We start from the raw sequence: 17,785 nt of genomic DNA, 5'->3' as shown, positions 1-17,785 counted from the left end.
CCACGGACTGTCCCACCCCTCCGGCAGGTCGACGGCCAAGCTGTTGGCAGAGAAGTTCATCTGGCATGGCACACGGAAGGACACGATGGCCTGGGCGAGACAATGCATCCGGTGCCAGACCAGCAAAGTAGGGTGGCACACTGAAACAGGGGTGGGCGAGTTTCCTCAGCCAGGGAGGCGGTTCGGACACATCCATGTAGACGTGGTGGGCCCCCTTCCCCCATCAGGCGGGGCCAGATATCTCCTGACGATCGTCAACCGCTCCACCAAATGGCCTGAAGCGATGCCCATGCAGGAAGCCACCGCCAGTGAGTGCGCCGAGGCCCTCCTCTCCAGCTGGGTCAGCCGGTTCGGTGTCCCGGACCACATAACCACCGACAGGGGTCCTGCCTTCCTGTCTGAGCTGTGGTCCACCCTGGCACACCTGCTGGGGACCTCACACGAACAGCACCACCGCCTACAACCCCGCAGCCAACGGATTGGTGGAAAGGTTCCACAGGTCCCTGAAGGCGTCCCTCATGGCCCGCCGCACCGCCAAAGATTGGAAGTACCAGCTGCCTTGGGTCCTCCTCGGGCTGAGGACTGCCCTCAGAGCCAACAGCGACCCGTCCGTAGCAGAGAATGTCTACAGGGAGCCCCTCGTAGTCCCGGGCGAACTCGTCATGGGAGATGGCCACAATCTGACAGTCCAGAGACTCCATGACACAGCAGACGTACACTGATAGGACAACACCATTCACGCCTCCCGGCCTGTCCTCCACCACCCACCTTTGTCAGGAACAACGCCGCCCTAACCAGGCCCTACAAGGGGCCCTTCTGCATGCTGGAGTGGAACACCAAAGCATTCCGGCTGGCCGTGCACGGGAAGGATGATTGGGTGTCTGTTGACCGTCTCAAGCCCGCCCTGTTGGAGGAAGTCGTCGACGATACCACGCAGTGCCCTCTGCAGGGACCGTCGCCCCCGCAGCCAGCCCAACCCAAAAGAAAGTTGTGTGGCCGCCCTCGTAAGCACCAGGGCAGCGCCGCAGCCAGCTGCTCCCGCTCACACCACACCCCCCAGCTGACTTCGCGGAGCTGCGGCACTTTCCAGAGGCCCAGCAGATACCTAATTTAATTAGATGTTACCTACGCCTCAAAGTCCTGCTCAACGGGTTTCTGTGGTGAACTTCCGCTTTCTACAGTGACTCACAAGCCTAGGTCAAGCCAAATAGCCACATTTTTCTATGTAAATACGTATCTGTTACTGATTTATTTATGCCTGTTCACTTTTTATATGTGTCAGGAGTATTATTGTGTCAATTCTTGTAATCTGATCTTTTATGTTATTTGTGTTTGCCTGTCCGAATTCACATTTTGAGCAACTGACCTCGGGTTGTAAGAGCCCCGACGCTGTCTCTTCCAAACACGTGTGTTCGTGTGTTAAATCGATCATCCATCGGAGTCGACAGGACAAACAGAGCCGCCTCGTTTTCTTTCTCTACCCATACAATATTTCCGTCTGTTTCTCCCAAGCATTGTTGTCTTAACGTATGTACAATCACCACTACTTGCATTGCCATGCAAGCATTCTAATCATGTACTCATAATGTTCCAACGAATCTTCTGTATCAAACTGTGTGTATGTTTCTGTTTGTGAAGACGCCAAAAGGTCTCTCCATTTCACATTTATTATGCTATTGCATTGTATCCATTAATGTGTCTTGAATCTCATGCACTGGCCATATGTAGAATTTCCTGACCCTTCCACTGATGTATGTTTCATCACCGTATGTTAATCATGCTTGATATCGCTATCTGTTTGTCTGCCGACAAACACAGATGTCTGAACCTTTATGTCCGCTTTACCTGTCTGTGTGTAGACGCCATGCACGGACACGTCAATAACATCTTCCAAGATTCTGTACATTTATCTCAGTTGAACAACCAATAAACCAGTTAACACCCAGCCATTATGTCGCTCGGCCCCCAGTCCTTACACTGGTGACCCGAGTGACTGGCGACCCGGCCGACCAAGATGATTTCCACCCACACGCTGATAGACCCTTCGCCGCCTCGCTGTTTCCCCGCCGTTCCTGAGTTCTCAGTATTAGTCCGACCCTCCAAGATGACCCACCCACCACCGGAGCCCTGGATACCTCCTCCAGGAAACCTGAAGCCGCCCGCGACTCGCAATGGATAGCTGACCAACGAAGGACCAGCCACGCCATCCTTCAGCCTGCGCCCCTCTCAGCTGGGTACCAGGATCAGCCGCCGTCATCCTTCAGCCCTCGAGCCGCCACCGAAGGATCATCCGACGTCACCTTCAACCAGCTCCCCGTCCTCCTCGAGCTCCTGCTGGCCGGTGCCGCTTCAGCCTCCTACAAAAAACCCTAGCCCAAGCCCTTCAGCCAACTACAATTGTCGCCAAGACAAATCGTTGCCTCGCTTGTGGGGAACATTGTAAGAGCCCGAAGTCTCTTCCAAACAATCAGACGTTACCACACGCCTTGGGGAGAGTATTGTAAAGCCCCGACGCTGTCTCTTCCAAACACGTGTGGTTGTTCGATCGTCATCATCGGAGTCGACAGGACAAAACAGGAGCGCCTGCTTTTCTACAGGAACGCGATTTCAACCATACAAATTTCCGTCTGTTTCTCCCTAAGCATTGTTGTCTTAACGTATGTACAATCAACTACTTGCATTGCCATGCAAGCATTCTAATCATGTACTCATAATGTTCCAACGAATCTTCTGTATCAAACTGTGTGTATGTTTCTGTTTGTGAAGACGCCAAAGGTCTCTCCATTTCACATTTATTATGCTATTGCATTGTATCCATTAATGTGTCTTGAATCTCATGCAATTGGCCATATGTAGAATTTCCTGACCCTTCCACTGATGTATGTTTCATCACCGTATGTTAAATGTCTTCTTGATATCGCCATCTGTTTGTCTGCCGACAAACACAGATGTCTGAACCTTTTATGTCCGTTTTACCTGTCTGTGTGTAGACGCTACATTACCGCTGCACGCGCCAATAACATCTTCCAAGATTCTGTACATTTATCTCAGTAAGGAACAACCAATAAAACCAGTTAACACCCAGCCATTATGTCGCTCATTCCCAGTCCTACAGGGTCACCTGTATCCTATTGTATTCCTTTGTATGACGTCCGTATGCCGCTTTATAAGTGGCCTGCTTTCCTAATAAACCAGCAGTACATGTCCACCTGCTCATTATTTCGCACCTCTTATAAGTATAGCATTTACCATTTTCTCTAGTAATTTGCATAAGCAACTTGTCAAGGGGGCATCCAATAGCCTATATATGGTGGTATAGGATGAAGAACACAAAATCGTAAAAAAATTTCATGAAGCAACGTAAGGCATTGGAGAATGTGTATACAATGTATTTCATCAAAATTCTTATTACTTTACAGTTACAGGGTAATGAATAAAAGTAAGTCAACAAGCCAAAACATATGATGCACACAAGAAGGTGCAATATTTACTCTGTTATCACAAATGATGATAATTATCACATTCGTAATAACAAACTAAATGTGTACAATGGCAACTGTCAAGGTTCCACAAGTTGACAATAGGGGTGTCATGAGCTTATCACACTTCAGTGCGAGAAGAAACGTCAGGGACTGACACTCGAGTTTGACATCTGACGATCACTTTAGTTTACATGTTTTTCTTTGTTTTGGCCAGGATTCTATCATGCTAAAGAGGAAAAAATAGAGAAAACATCTCGCCAACATACTGAAAAGAAGGTTGCTGGTAAGAAGTCTTCAGAGGAGCCTAATATCGCAGATATTACCGCTATCAGTGAAGGAGAAAGGGAGAAGGCTACGGTGGAGGAAGGCGTGCCCGCTTCGGCTGATGCAGTGCCCGAGGCTACGGCCTCATCTGACCCCGCCCCCACTCCTAGTACATCCACTCCCAAGACTCGTATTTCTATACATAACTCATTGTTGCAGAGTGAGGGAAGCAGTAATAACAGTGAAGATTTCGAAGAAGAGGAAGATAATCAACTTGTTCTCATAAGTAGAAAACAACTGCGAGAAATCTGTGGAAAACGATTGCCTGGCTGTTAATGTATTAAGGATTATGAAGTTCAATTTATAAATGATGCTTTTGAAACAAAAGTAAAAAGACATTGCCACAAATGCTGCCTGAGAGCAACATCATTTCCAAAGGAATGCCCTCCAAATGAAGGAGTAAAAGAAACTGGCTCTATATTTAGAAACAAAGCTGCCTTGATTCACCATTCAATTTTGGAAGATTATGGATTTGCAGGAGTAAAACGTCTTCAAGCAGCAATGGGAATCAAACCAATGGGAGATTATAAGTTTACGAGGTACTTGAAGTATATTTATAGAAAATGGATAAACATTATGAGGAAAAGCACGAAGTCATATATGACAAAATGAGGAAATATTACAGAGAAGAGCTGAATATACATCTGGATGAAAATGGAATCTTGAATATTGATGTGTCATATGATGGCAAGTGGATGAAGAGAGGTCATGTGTCAAATGTTGGAATCGGCGTCATAGTTGAAGTATACACAGGATATGTTGTAGACTTTCAAGTCCTCAATAAGTTTTGTAATGCTTGTACAAGCAAACAGTTCTCCCTGAAAAACAAGCAAATTACTGAAGAGGACTACAATGTTTGGAGAACTTTGCATGATCATGAATGCAAAATAAATTATGAAGGAACCTCAGCAGGAATGGAGGCTGAGGGAGCTAATGGAATTTTTTCATGCTCTGAAAATCTTGGATTTAGATACGTCACATTTGTGGGATATGGAGATTCGAGTGCGTACAATACTATCATATCTATGAACAATGGTGCAGGTTCTTATGAAAATATACAAGTCACCAAAATTGAATGTATAAACCATGTAGGCAAACGAATGCCCAACAGATTGGAAAAACTTTGGGATGATGAAAGAGAAGGGACAATGACCAAGACTGGCAAAAGGAGAAGGATAAGTGTGCTTGGTGGCAAAAACAGTTTATCTGATACAGACATTTCATTGATGACATCATGCTTTATCAAAGCCATTCGAAATAACATCGGCAAAACATGGACTGATGTGAGGAAAGAAATTATGGCTTCGTTTCACCATATCGTTAGCACCACAGAGAATCAACGTCACGGACTTTGCCCGAAAGGAGAGGAGTCATAGTGTTATTACAACAGAAAACTTGCAGAAGGCGAAGAGAGAAAACACTGAATTCAAAAGATCATCAGCAATCATAAACGTGAGTGAAGAAAGCCAAAAGAAAACAAAAGAAATTTATGAAGCCTTGTCTGCAAAAGATCTGTTGCAGCGATGTGTTCGATGGCCAACCCAAAATGCAAATGAAACTTTTCATTCAAAACTATGGATAAGAGCTCATAAAACAAAGGGCATTCAAGAGTTCTTTTCATTGGCCGTACAACAGTGCTGGACCACAATTTTGGATACAGGAAAGCAAGTTTGTTTCCTAAATTGAAAATAAAAAGTGGTGCTTTTCAACAGTCTGGAAATGCAAGATAAGCAAAGGAACAAAATGAGACCCAAAAAAAAAAAGAAATTCATAACAAAGAAGAAAGAACAGAAAAAAATCAAAATATGAAGCAGGAGCATTTTAGAATAAAACCTGGCCACAGTGAGTAGCTTGAGCAACTAAGAAACCCTCTCGTAGGAGATTAATACCCTAACGCAGGAAAAAGCGGGGGGGAGGGACCAGGAGCCTGAAGAAGGAAGATATTGAGCAAAGGGATCTTCATTTACGATTAAATTTTAATAAATAACATAGTTTTGGTTTTTTAATACTCAAAAAGAAATATAAAATGCATAAAAATCATGATTTATTAGCACTGTAAAAAAAAAAAAAAAAACTTTGAATGCCAGTATCTCAAAACTATACTTATTGACCTTCAAATTCTATCTCCTCCCTCAGTTTTATAGCTATTGCATTGAAATTGGTATATAACTTGGGGAGAATTATAGAACAACCAAATGAAACCCTTTTTTTCAATTTTTTTTTTTTTATTTGACTTTTCTTTATTTCGAAGGATTTTTTGTAACCAAAATGAAAACATCCATATCTTGCAAAAAAAGTACTTTTAGAAAAAAACTCTCTATTTCATCTAAGTTCTATATAAGGTCTTTCTATGGTAGTAATCCCAGGTCTTGATATCAATTATCAAGGGAGGCGATAGAATTTAAAAAATGCCTATTTTCAGGATAAATCACACTGGCGTCACAAAACCGACGGTCAGCAGCAAAAATTTCATGTAGTTTGGTGATGTCCCAAGTAACCTTATGGTATGAGTATCAGAGTCATGTCATTAAAAAACAGCATTGGCCGGACGCCCCCCTTGAGGAAATTGGTCTGCAACTGTTTACATTACTGGGATCCTTTCCAGGTATGGAGATAGGAATAATTATAGCTTACGCCATTTGTCAGGAAATAAATTTCGAAGCCATAAGGGATTGTGCTTGATTGATTATGATTGATTATGAAATTTAGGTCTTCCAGACCAAGCGTCGGAACCCATCAGGATTATTCAGCGTCGTAATAAAGGCGAAATATATAAATTAATGATATGATTGATAATGAATAGGTGAATGATGATATACTTGTATTAGTAAAATTCAGTGTTAAAATATGAACGTAAAAAATGAAGAATGATATTAGATAGAACCAACAAAAAATAAGTATATATTAAACCTATATTCAAAATATATACTTAGTATAAGAATAATATGATGACTGGAATCTTTATTAAATATACTGGAATCATATCTCATTAAAATAAAAAGATTCTTTCAGATAACTCATTTCTAAAATAGTCTTCCCAGTTAGTAAGTACTTTGCCCTACGGCAATTAAACTTAGGACAGTGCACCAGCATGTGCTCAACGGATAGCTGACCACCACAGTGAGCACAACCTGGGGCACTGGCTCCCTCTAAAATATAGCTATGAGTGAAGCGGGTATGGCCAATCCTAAGCCGTGTTAGGATAATCTCAAATCTTCTGTTACGATTACAGCCCGAACTCCAAAAATCGATGCTTTTTCTAATGTTTCTGTACTTCCTACTTGTGGATAAAATGGGGGAAGTCCATCTCTGCTACCATTTTGTACGAATGTATCATCTGATAACTAGACGCATATCCAAATGTGGCACCTTATTAAGAAATCACATCTTGCAGCTTCCTTTGCTTTACTATCAACCAGTTCGTTCCCTTCTAGACCAGTGTGCCCAGGAATCCAACAAAACTTTACTGATTTGTAAAGAACAGAAAGATAAAAAAGATAAAATTCTGAGCCTTTTGAATTTAGGGATGGGTAGGGTTATACTTCTTTAGGGCTTTAAAACACTCCTTGAGTCACTATATATTACTGTGGATTTAAATTTCTTATCAGATGCAAGATTTAAAGCATCAACTATGGCTGTTGCTTCAGCAGTGAATATGGATGAGGAGTCTGATAACTTTTTTATATATGATTCCTCCTTACACACCACTGCACATCCTACTCCATCTTCGGATTTTGATCCGTCAGTATAGATTTTCCTGTCATTTATAGGCCTCTCATCATGCTCCAAAAACTTGTTTCTGACTTCTTCTGCCGGACAATCTTTCTTCTTTGTCTCCTTAATGCAGACATCTATTGCTGGAATAAACCATGGATGGATAGCAAGATATTTCTCTTGTAGGATCTTCTACGTTTTTATACCTTCATCCTCCAGTTCACCCAGCTGTCTCATTTGAAATGGTATTGAAGATCTAGATCCAAAAAGACTTGTCACATTGTTTAAAGATCTCAAAAGAAGGATTCTTCTTCGGGCTTTTCAGCTGAATGGTGTGTCTCAGCCCTAGCTCATGCCTCCTCAAGTCCAATGGTAGCTGATGGGAGTCTATATAAATAATTTCAATGGGTGAAGTTCTAAAAGCTCCAGTGCAGATCCTTAGCCCCAAGTTATGCACAGCATCCAATTCCTTAAGTTTAGTCTTTGAAGCAGACGAGTACACTTGGCAGCCATAGTCTAACTTAGATACACATACTGCATTATAAAGCCTTAACAACAATTTCTTATCAGTACCCCAATTAAAATTAGATACTACTTTTAAAATATTTAGTTATCTCTTCACTTTCACTTTTAACTGGTCAATATGATTATCCCAAGTGAGCTTTTCATCAAAGACCATTCCTAAAAATTTTACTTCAGTAGAACAAGGTAAAATAATTCCATTCAAGGTAAGAGTTGGAATGGTTTCCTTAATTCGGAGTCTGCAGAACCGAACAGCAACAGTTTTAGATTCAGAAAACCGAAACCCTTGCTCATTGGCCCACTTGCTTACTTTATCGATGGCTCTTTGCATGAACCTGCTAGTAGATGCTGCATCATATCCTGTGCAGTAGAGAGCCAAATCATCTACAAATAAAGAGCCTTTTACTGGTGATGATATCTTTTCTAATACTTCATTACAGTAATGGCAATAGCAAAAAGGGTGACACTAAGGATACTACCCTGAGGAACTCCCTCTTCTTGTAAGAAAGGTCGTGATACATGATTCCCAACTCTTACCTTTATATATCTTTCTGATAAAAACGAATTAATAAATCTGATCATTTGTCCTTTAATGCCCATCTTATACAACTTTTTTACAATACCATAACGCCATGTGGTGTCATATGCTTTTTCCAAATCAAAGAAAACTCTCCTATTGTTTGGCACTGTTTAGCAAAACCTTGTTGTATTTGGTTTGAGAGCCTGAGCAAGGGATCTAAAGCAAACTGGAACGGAGAAAGCAATTTATTTGTTTCTAAGTGCCGATACAAGTCTGGTGTTAATCATCTTTTCCATCAGCTTACAAACACAACTGGTAAGAGCTACTGGTCTATAGTTGCTGGGGTAAAGTAGGATCCTTGTTTGGTTTCTTCAAAGGGAGGATTAGTGATAATTTCCAGCTCTTAGGAACAATACCAGTTTCCCAGATTTCATTCATTATATCTAAAAGAAATTTCTTTGACTTTTCTGGGAGATGTTTCAGAATTTCACAGAGTATTTTATCTTCACCAGGGGTTGATGGTTTGGTATTCTTAGAGTTCCTGCAGTGTAAATTTTGCATTACACGGTTCAAAATTATTTTCACTTAAATTGAGGGAAATCTGGGCATTTCTAATGTCTTGGAGTTCTACAGAATAGTTCTCACTACTCGATATTCTCGAGAAATGTTCTCCCAATTTTTCTGCAACCCTCTCTGGTTGGGTGATTAGGTCACCATTTATTTTAAGGGTAGGCAGAGGTACAGGGACAAACTTGCCATTAAGTTTTTAATTTTCTTCATCCAAAATGATGTTTTGAGCTAATGCCATTAATGTAGTACATCCATGACTCTCTTTTTGCTTTTTTTAAAATATTTATTTTGTAGCCACAGCACGTTGGTAAATAACTTTGGCAGGCAGTTACATTCCTCTTATACTTTTTGTAGCATTTTCTAGTGATCTTTTTCATACTACTGCAGGTTTTGTTCCACCAAGGAACTGCTGGCTCCCATTTTGTTGTTGGAAAAGAGGCAATTACACTGTTGATGGTGGTGTTATTGAAGTAATTATATGCCTCCGAGATGGATGGAAATGATTTTACATTCTTGACCATGAGAGCAGACTCAACTAAATTTCTTCCAGTCTGCTTCGTCTACCTTCCATTCGGGAGGTGACCCAGATGGCTGATTCTTAACTGTTTTTATATGAATTGGGAAGTGGTCACTCGCATTTGTATATTCATTTACTGACCATTCATAATCAATGTGAGCACTACATGAGCAAAAGCTCAGATCGATAGCCGAATAAGTATTAGAGTAGATGTTATGGTAAGTCATGGCTCCTTTATTGAGTACATAAACACCACCACCCGTCTTCGCGGGGGATGCTTTCCAGACACCCTCCTCCCCCCGGCGAATAGCTAAAATCCGTGAATACTTAGAACCCCCCCTCTAAAAATGCTTTACAACTGTCTACCATGAAAGATCAAACACCAAAGTATGCCTAAAAATACCAGCCATCATCAAATATACATTAAACTATTACCTTATTACTGTATTAATCTTTGAAATGATATTATTAATATAATTTCAAAGCCATCTTAAACATTTGATCGTTTAATTTATACGTACGTACTGTATGGCTTACAGCTGTAGGTGAAAATAATCCAGTCCCTCCTGCGTATTTAGCCACACACATTTTCTTTCATACAGTTACAAGCCGTCCTGTTTTCTTTTAGAGGGGAACTTTGGTATTTATACATAACTCACAAACAGAGAGAGAGAGAGAGAGAGAGAGAGAGAGAGAGAGAGAGAGAGAGAGAGAGAGAGAGAGAGAGAGAGAGAGATGTATGCACATTTAACAGAATTTAATACTATGCACATTTTAAGATTGTTACATACATAAATCATATGGGTACTCACCAGTGATGAATGGTGATTAAAGATGATGATGACGAATTAGCTGTGCAGTCCAATGAATGACAATGAAGATATGACAGCACAGCAAAGTAGAGGAGTTACAACTCATCTGAGGGCGCCTCTTCACCTTCAGGGGGCGCATCGGGAGGCACCTCTTCAGTTGATTTGGGAGGCACTACTTCAGGTGATTGGGAAGGCTCTACTTCAGGTGATTGGAGAGGCACTTCTTCTGGTGATTCAAGAGGCACTACTTCGGGTCATTTGGGAGGCTTTGGAGGGGCCTTTTTCGTCCATTTGATGAACATGGTGATAGGCAGCTGCTGTCGCTGCTTTTTCACGGCGGTGAGGGCTTGATTATAGGGCTCCAATGCTAAATCAAGGATGTTTGAAAACTTTAAGGAGCATTCCATATAAGGATCCCAAGATGAAGCATACTCCTGCGTATCCTTGATCATTCTCTTAACGTGGGACAGACGTTCCAAAGTCAGGCCACCCTCCTCTTCCTCCTGCTCCTCCCCTGAACCTGGCATATCTTCTTCCCCACTGGCAGACTTCGTCAGGTCTTCCAAGTCCTGGTCCATCAGGGGGTCAGAGTGGGCATCAATGAGGGAGCCGATTTCATCCTCGGTGATGTCCTCGAAGCCTTCTCCACCTAGAATCCTCATCAACTGGACAGCCTTATTAAGGCCGAATGTTGAACTTCTTCAGGAGAGGAGCCCCTGTAACCATGAACACACTCCGGCCACAACTTGTTCCAGCATGTGTTCAGGGTCTCCTTCTTCATGTCATTCAGTGATCGGTTGATGATGGTCAGACGTGGCAATCATGAATTTACGCCAGTAGTCTTTTAGCGTAAATTCACTGTCATTGTCCATTGCATTCACAAGGTGCTGGAGGGAGTTCCCAGTATAGAGTGCCTTGAAGGCACGGATCACGCCCTGGTCCATAGGCTAGAGGAGAGAGATGGTGCTGGGAGGGAGGAACTCAAGCTGGACTCCCTTGCAATAAAGATCGAGAGGGTGGCCACCAGCATTATCCATGATCAGCAACACCTTGAACTCCATGCCCAAGTTGTTCAGGTATTGCCTAACTTGAGGGATGAAGCTCTGATGGAACCAGTACTCTGTAAGAACTTTAGTGATCCAGGGCTTAGGGTTATGCATCCAGAACACAGGAAGCAACGCCTTGTTCTTATTCTTGAGGACCCTGGGGTTTGCAGCCTTGTGAATGAGGCCTGGTTTAAGCATGAAACCAGCTGCATTCCCACACATGATGAGGGTAACCCTATCCTTCTGGGCCTTGAATCCTGAGGCTTTAGCTTGGTCCTTCATGAGGTATGTCTGGGAAGACATCTTCCAGAATAGGCCAGTCTGTTCTGGATGGTAGCCCTTCTCCTCGATGATTTTCTTGAAGGTCTCCGGATTTCGCAGCTGCTTCAGTGTCTGCAGAAGCTGATTCCCCATGTAAAGTAACAGACTTTAGGTGGAACCGCTTTTGAAATCGGTGGAACCACCCCTTGCTGGCCTGGAAACCTTGAGGCACTGATGATGGTCCTACTTGGGGCTCTTCCCCATCTTCTTCTTCTGTTTCTGTAGGCACTGGTTCATCAAAGCCCAAGAATTCTAATTCCCCTTCTTCAATGTGTTCCTCTGCCTGTACTACGTTGTCGCCTTCCGTAGCAGCTAATAACTACTGGTAGAGTTGTCGCACTTTCTCGCAAACGATGTTAGAGTCGACTGGGCACGTTATTCTTCCGCAGTCCTTTATCCAGAATGCCAGAGCAGATTCCATCTTCACAACTGTTTTATGGTAGGGACTGTCGCAACTGTCTTTGCACTACCAAAGTAGCTCATACTGACAGACTTTCGTATCTCCGCCTCTTTCTTCTTTATATATCTCACCGTGCTCTCATTAACATTAAAATGACGGCCAACCGCAGCAAAACTTTTGCCCTCCTTTAACATGTCAAGAACTTTCACCTTCTCCTCGAGTTTCATAACAGTCGTCTTTCTTTTAGACTCTTTGCCAGAAGTCTTAGAAGGAGCAGGGCATTTTTTAGGAGGCACTTTAGGGCCAAATACCGCTGATGCACAAAGATTAAGAAACCAAACACAGAGATGCGTGATTTCACATGGGAAGAAGATGCTGCGAACTATGCATGAACTGAGAAGGATGCCGTAGATGCGGTCTCCCAGAATTCCATGTTCGCGAGTTGGTTGTGAATGTTCAGCCAATCAGCGCTAAGTGAACAGCCAATGAGCACGGAGGAAAATGAATGAGGCTTCTGGATTGGCTGCTTTGCAGATGATAGCCAATAGTGTGTCGAGTATCATTGTTCCTAGGTACACAGCGTCCAGCATCTCAAGTTCTTTATATCTGCTGAGAGGTGGCTTGGGTGAAGCACTGTTAAGAACAACAAATATATGTTATTGAAATTTTGCTGTGTTTACATTAATATATTACAGTACTGTAATATTTGAAAATTAGTCAATCTTTTTCATCTTAAAAATGTACTTACAGTAGTCATGAATATATACTTGTGCACGCATATGAAAAAATGCTACGTGCTGCAGACATAAGCCACGAAATCTGCTATTCCTGTTGTTTTACGTATTTTAGATATGCTCAGACTACCTGCAGTACTCCAGGTATCATCCTAAAACACTTTTTGTATGTAATATTTAAAAATCATCCTACAACAAAACATTTAATAAAATGTACAGTACTGTATGCGCAGAATATCAATGTTAGTATATGTACGCGCAATACAGTAGTACCATGTGTATACCACAGCGGCAAATTATCGGCAAATGACCCAATATAACTCGTTTCATTGCTATTGTAAGGTGTCAAAGAAACGAGCAGGTAAAAGTTACTGCTACTTTATTACAGATCCAGGCAGTTTATATAGCGGCCGACTGGCCTGACCGAGAGACAATGGAATTGACTGTGACCTGAGGTCGAAACAATAAACAATAATATGCAGTGAACGAGTACAAATTACAATACAAAACATACAGAGCTTCAATATGGATACAGTCTTGATGCTCAGAATGAAGAAACATATGATACACAATGTGTGACATTTGCATAAATACGTATGAAGTAAAAATGGTTAAAATGCGTGACCTGGCACGTTTTAGGCGTGACTAATTGAGTTTGAAGAAAATGGGAAGTCACCAAAGAAAACATGCTCAGCGGAGACTTAATTAATGGCGCGCCGAAACACTACGCTGGCGCCGATGTGGTGACTTTACAAATACTCCCCAAGACAAGGGAGGATGCATCTGACTAATCCCTGTATCTGCTGGGACACTGAAGGGTGCCGCGGCTCCTTGAAGATAACGGAGGGGTCTCCCGCCTGTGAGGCTGCTGGTTGGGTGGTCCCTTCTGGGGCGGCCGCGCCTGCGGGTGAGGGCGTGCTGGAGTGCGGTTGGGCATGGAAGGGGTGCTGCGTCGCTGTCGGGACTCTCCGACAGAAAGGCGGGTTTTGCGGTCATTGAAACCCAGTCGTCCTTCCGGGAGTGCCAGCCGAACGCCTGGCTGTTTCGTTCCAGCACGCGGGAAGGGTCCCCTGTAGGGCTTGGTTAGTGGTGGACGGACGGCGTCGACTCTGACAAAGACGTGGGTGGCGGATGACAGCTGTGGCGGCATGAAGGTGGTTGATTTGTCGATGTATGAGCGCCTGCAAGGGGCTTAACTTGCCGCCACGTCGCGGAGCCTCTGCAGTGATGGGGAGGGCGTTCATCCGCCACGAGCTCTCCCGGTACCACGAGGGGTTCCCATAGGTTTGTTTGGCTGCGGATGGGGTGCCGTCGGCTCTGGGGGCGGTTCTCAACCCGAGGAGGACCCACGGCAGCTGATGTTTCCAGTCCCTCGGGCGGCAGCGGGCCATGAGGGATGACTTTAGGGACCTGTGGAACCGTTCAACCAGGCCGTTGGCCGCTGGGTTGTACTCCGTGGTGGTGTGGGTGCGTGGTCCCCAGCAGTTGAGCCAGGGCGGACCACAACCTCGAGAGGTGTGTGGTCTGCTAACCCAACTGGAGAGCAGGGCCTCGGCGCACGCGCTGGCGGTGGTTTCTTGCATGGGTGTGGCGGGCCACCTCGGCGAACGGTCTACCACTGTCAGGAGGTATCTGGATCCGCCTGATGGGGAAGGGGCCCGACGACGCCGATGTGGATGTGGCCGGGCGCGCCTGGCTGTGGGAACTCGCCTACCCCCGACTGCGTGTGACGGCCCACCTTACTGGTCTGGCACTGCAGGCACTGTTTGCCCAGGACGTGGCGTCCTTTTGCACCCGTGCCAGACGAACTTTTTTGAAAGCAGTTTGGCTGTGGTCCTGCCGGATGGGGGTGAGAGGCCATGAATTATGTCGAATACCTGGCGGCGGCGTGAGGCTGGAACCAAAGGGCGGGGCTGACCTGTGCTGATATCGCAGAGCAGGCTGGGGCCTTCAAGGCGAGGGTCACGCCCCGCCACTTGAGGGACGTGATGGCGTGCGGTATGCTGGGGTTTCTGGGTCGGCGGCCTGTTCTCTGGCAAGGTCCTGGTAATCTACACCAAGCTGCACTGCGTTCAACTCGACTCTGGAGAGGGCGTCTGCTACGGGATTTTTCTTGCCGGGAGGTACCTGACGGAACAGGTAAATTCGGCTATGGCTGAGAGGTGGCGCTGCTGTCTGGAAGACCATCGTCCCCTGCTTCGTGAAGGGCGTGAACCAGTCGCTGATGGTCTGTGAAGATTGTGAAGGGTGTCCCCTCCAGGAGGAACTTGAAGTGCCGAACTGCACGGTACATCGCGCAGAGTTCCCTGTCGAAGGTGCTGTAGCAGGTCTCTGCGGGATTGAACTTCTTGCTGAAGAAGGCGATGGGCTGGGGGGCGCCGTTGATGATTTGCTCCAGAACAGCACCGCAGGCGACGTTACTGGCGTCTGTCGTCAGCTGGAGGGGGGCCTTGGGATCCTGGTGTGCCAAGGCAGTTGCCTTGGCGAGGGCGGCCTTCGTCAGGGAAAAGGCTGCTGCTGGCTGGGTCCCCAAGACAGGGACTTCGTTGGCCTTTAGGACTTCCGTCAGGGGGCGTGGTGTGCGCGATCCCGGGATGAACCGCCTGTAGAAGTTTACCATCCCAAGGAACTCCTGGACGGCCTTGACGGAGGTGGGGGTCGGGAACCTGGCCACGGCTGCTACTGATGTAAGAGGGCGGACGCCTGTCGGAGACACCTCGTGACCCAGGAATTCTGCTTTCTGGACGCCGAAGGTACACTTGTCAAAGCGGACGACGAGGCCGTTCTCTTGGAGGCGCTGGAGGACTGCCCTGATGTGTCTCTGGTGTTTGCTGTAAGACCTGGAAAATATGAGAATGTCATCGACGAGCAGACGCAGAACTTCAGGTCCCCAGGATGCTGTCCATGAGCCGCTGGAAGGTGGCCCCATGCGTTCCTTAGCCCGAAAGTGGAGAAGGCGAAACACATAGGACCCGAAGGGCGTGATGATGGCTGTGTTTGGTATGTCCTCTGGTGCAACGGGTACCTGGAAATAAGATTTAAGAAGGTCCAATTTAGTGAATATTTTGGCCCCGTGAAAGGAGGCCGTGAGGTCCTGCACGTTGGGTAGAGGGTAGTGGTCAGGCTCTGTTGCAATGTTGAGCTGCCTGTAGTCGCCGCAGGGTCTCCAGGAGCCGTCCGGTTTCTGCACCATGTGGAGGGGAGGCCCATGGACTGAGGCTTTCCTGCAGATTGCCCATCCGTTCCATCTCCGCTGAATGCTTTTTCACCTCCTGAAGGCGCTGAGGGGAAGCCTGCGGAACTGCATGTCGGGGCCCTTTAGTCACTATATGGTGGTATATGCAGTGCTTGGCTGGGGCCCAGGGGACTTGGTGAAGCTCGGCTTGAATACCTCAGGAACTCCAACAGTAGGTGTGCATACTGGTGGGGCGACGGCGCTGATGGTGGGTCTGGGTCCCGCTGTTAACGGGGAGACTGGCAGGAGTCGGCATCGAGGCGCTTGCGCCCCACGCCGACTAGCAGGCCGGCGCGCCAGAAAATCGACCCCAGGAGTGGGGTTCCTACGCCCGCGACGATGAAGTCCCAGGAGTAACTCCGCCAAGGATGGAGATCGACAGGGGCCTGGTGCCGTAGGAGAGATGGAGGTTCCGCTGGCGGCCGTCAGGAAAGCTGCGGGTCTGGTGTCTGGTTGCGTCCTCTGGATGCTGGGAAGACCGATTTAAAGGCCCTGTGTCGACCAGCATCATCCTGCCGGAGACGGTGTCGCGGACGTAAAACTTACTGTTTTGAGGCCCTGGGTTCTTCGGCTGCCATGGCGGCCTGTCCTGCTGGCCGCCGCCACCCCCGTTTTTTGAACGGGCTGAACGAGCAGGGCGGCAGGCAGTTTCGGCGCTTTTTCCGAACCACTGGTAGCAACGGAAGCCCGGGACCTCCATCTGCTGTGGTTCGTGGACGTCTGTTGGCGATGGCATTGATGGGCTGCTCACGCCCTCTTCAGGCTGGACGGAGCTGACCGCTGTGTGGCCGGTTTTAGCCGCAGAAGCCTTGACGAAGTCTGTGAGATGTTGCGCCATCTCTATGAGGTCCTCGATAGGCATGGTGTAGGGTGAGCGATCTGGTTGCGCACCTCCGGGAGGAGTTGGCGAAGGTAGATTTCCGTCGCGAAAGCTTATTTCCTGCCGCTTCTTTGTGCCTTCCAAGTCTGGTAGCGACAGGAGATCCACGACCATGCCCCAAGCGCGTCTCTTGAATTGAGGTCGTGGCGTGGGTTTATTGGCAAGGTCGATAGCATGGGCGGCCCGCTCGGCGATGGGGCAGGGAGCAAGCTTCGAGGAGGATCTTTTTGTGGTGCTGTATGTTTTGGTACTCGCGAGATGAGTTTTCTGTACACGTCCTCCGGAAGGGCGTTGAACACTCTGTCGGCCTGTAGGATTTCGTCCGTCAGGTCCGCACTTGAAGTGGCTCCACTCTGCGCAGCCACATCGATGGGTTCCCCTGCATAAACGGGCGACAGTTTTACGGTGAGGGCGGCCCGTGATTGTGTTGCCCGGCCGTCGTGTGTTCAGGGCGCTGGTGTGGAGTTGCGGAGGGCCTGATGCAGGGGGCGGTGCGGTTGTGATGGGAGGTAGGTAAACCTCTGAGACCGCGGGGTCCACATTTAACTGCATGAAGGAGGGATATCCACGCCCATGCTCGCTCCTTTGACCCTTACTGGAGTGGGGTGCGCCGCGTCAGTACGCACTTTCGCGCGCCCGCATGGTTCCGCTAGTGACGCTGGTGGGGTACGCCAACGAGTCAGCACGCCAAACGCTGGTTACAGCGCC

The 17,785-nt window shown here is 46.4% G+C and overlaps 1 protein-coding gene across 6 annotated transcripts in view; it reads right to left on the bottom strand.

The window, feature by feature from the left end:
• The window catches only part of LOC136841016 (lysophosphatidylserine lipase ABHD12-like), a 640,887-nt gene that overhangs the window by 497,196 nt on the left and 125,906 nt on the right, over positions 1-17,785 (bottom strand). The window lies entirely within an intron of this gene.

The sequence above is a fragment of the Macrobrachium rosenbergii genome, chromosome 8 (assembly GCF_040412425.1).
Source record: "Macrobrachium rosenbergii isolate ZJJX-2024 chromosome 8, ASM4041242v1, whole genome shotgun sequence".
Taxonomy (NCBI): Eukaryota; Metazoa; Arthropoda; class Malacostraca; order Decapoda; family Palaemonidae; genus Macrobrachium; species Macrobrachium rosenbergii.
This window is presented reverse-complemented; position numbering and strand designations above follow the sequence as displayed.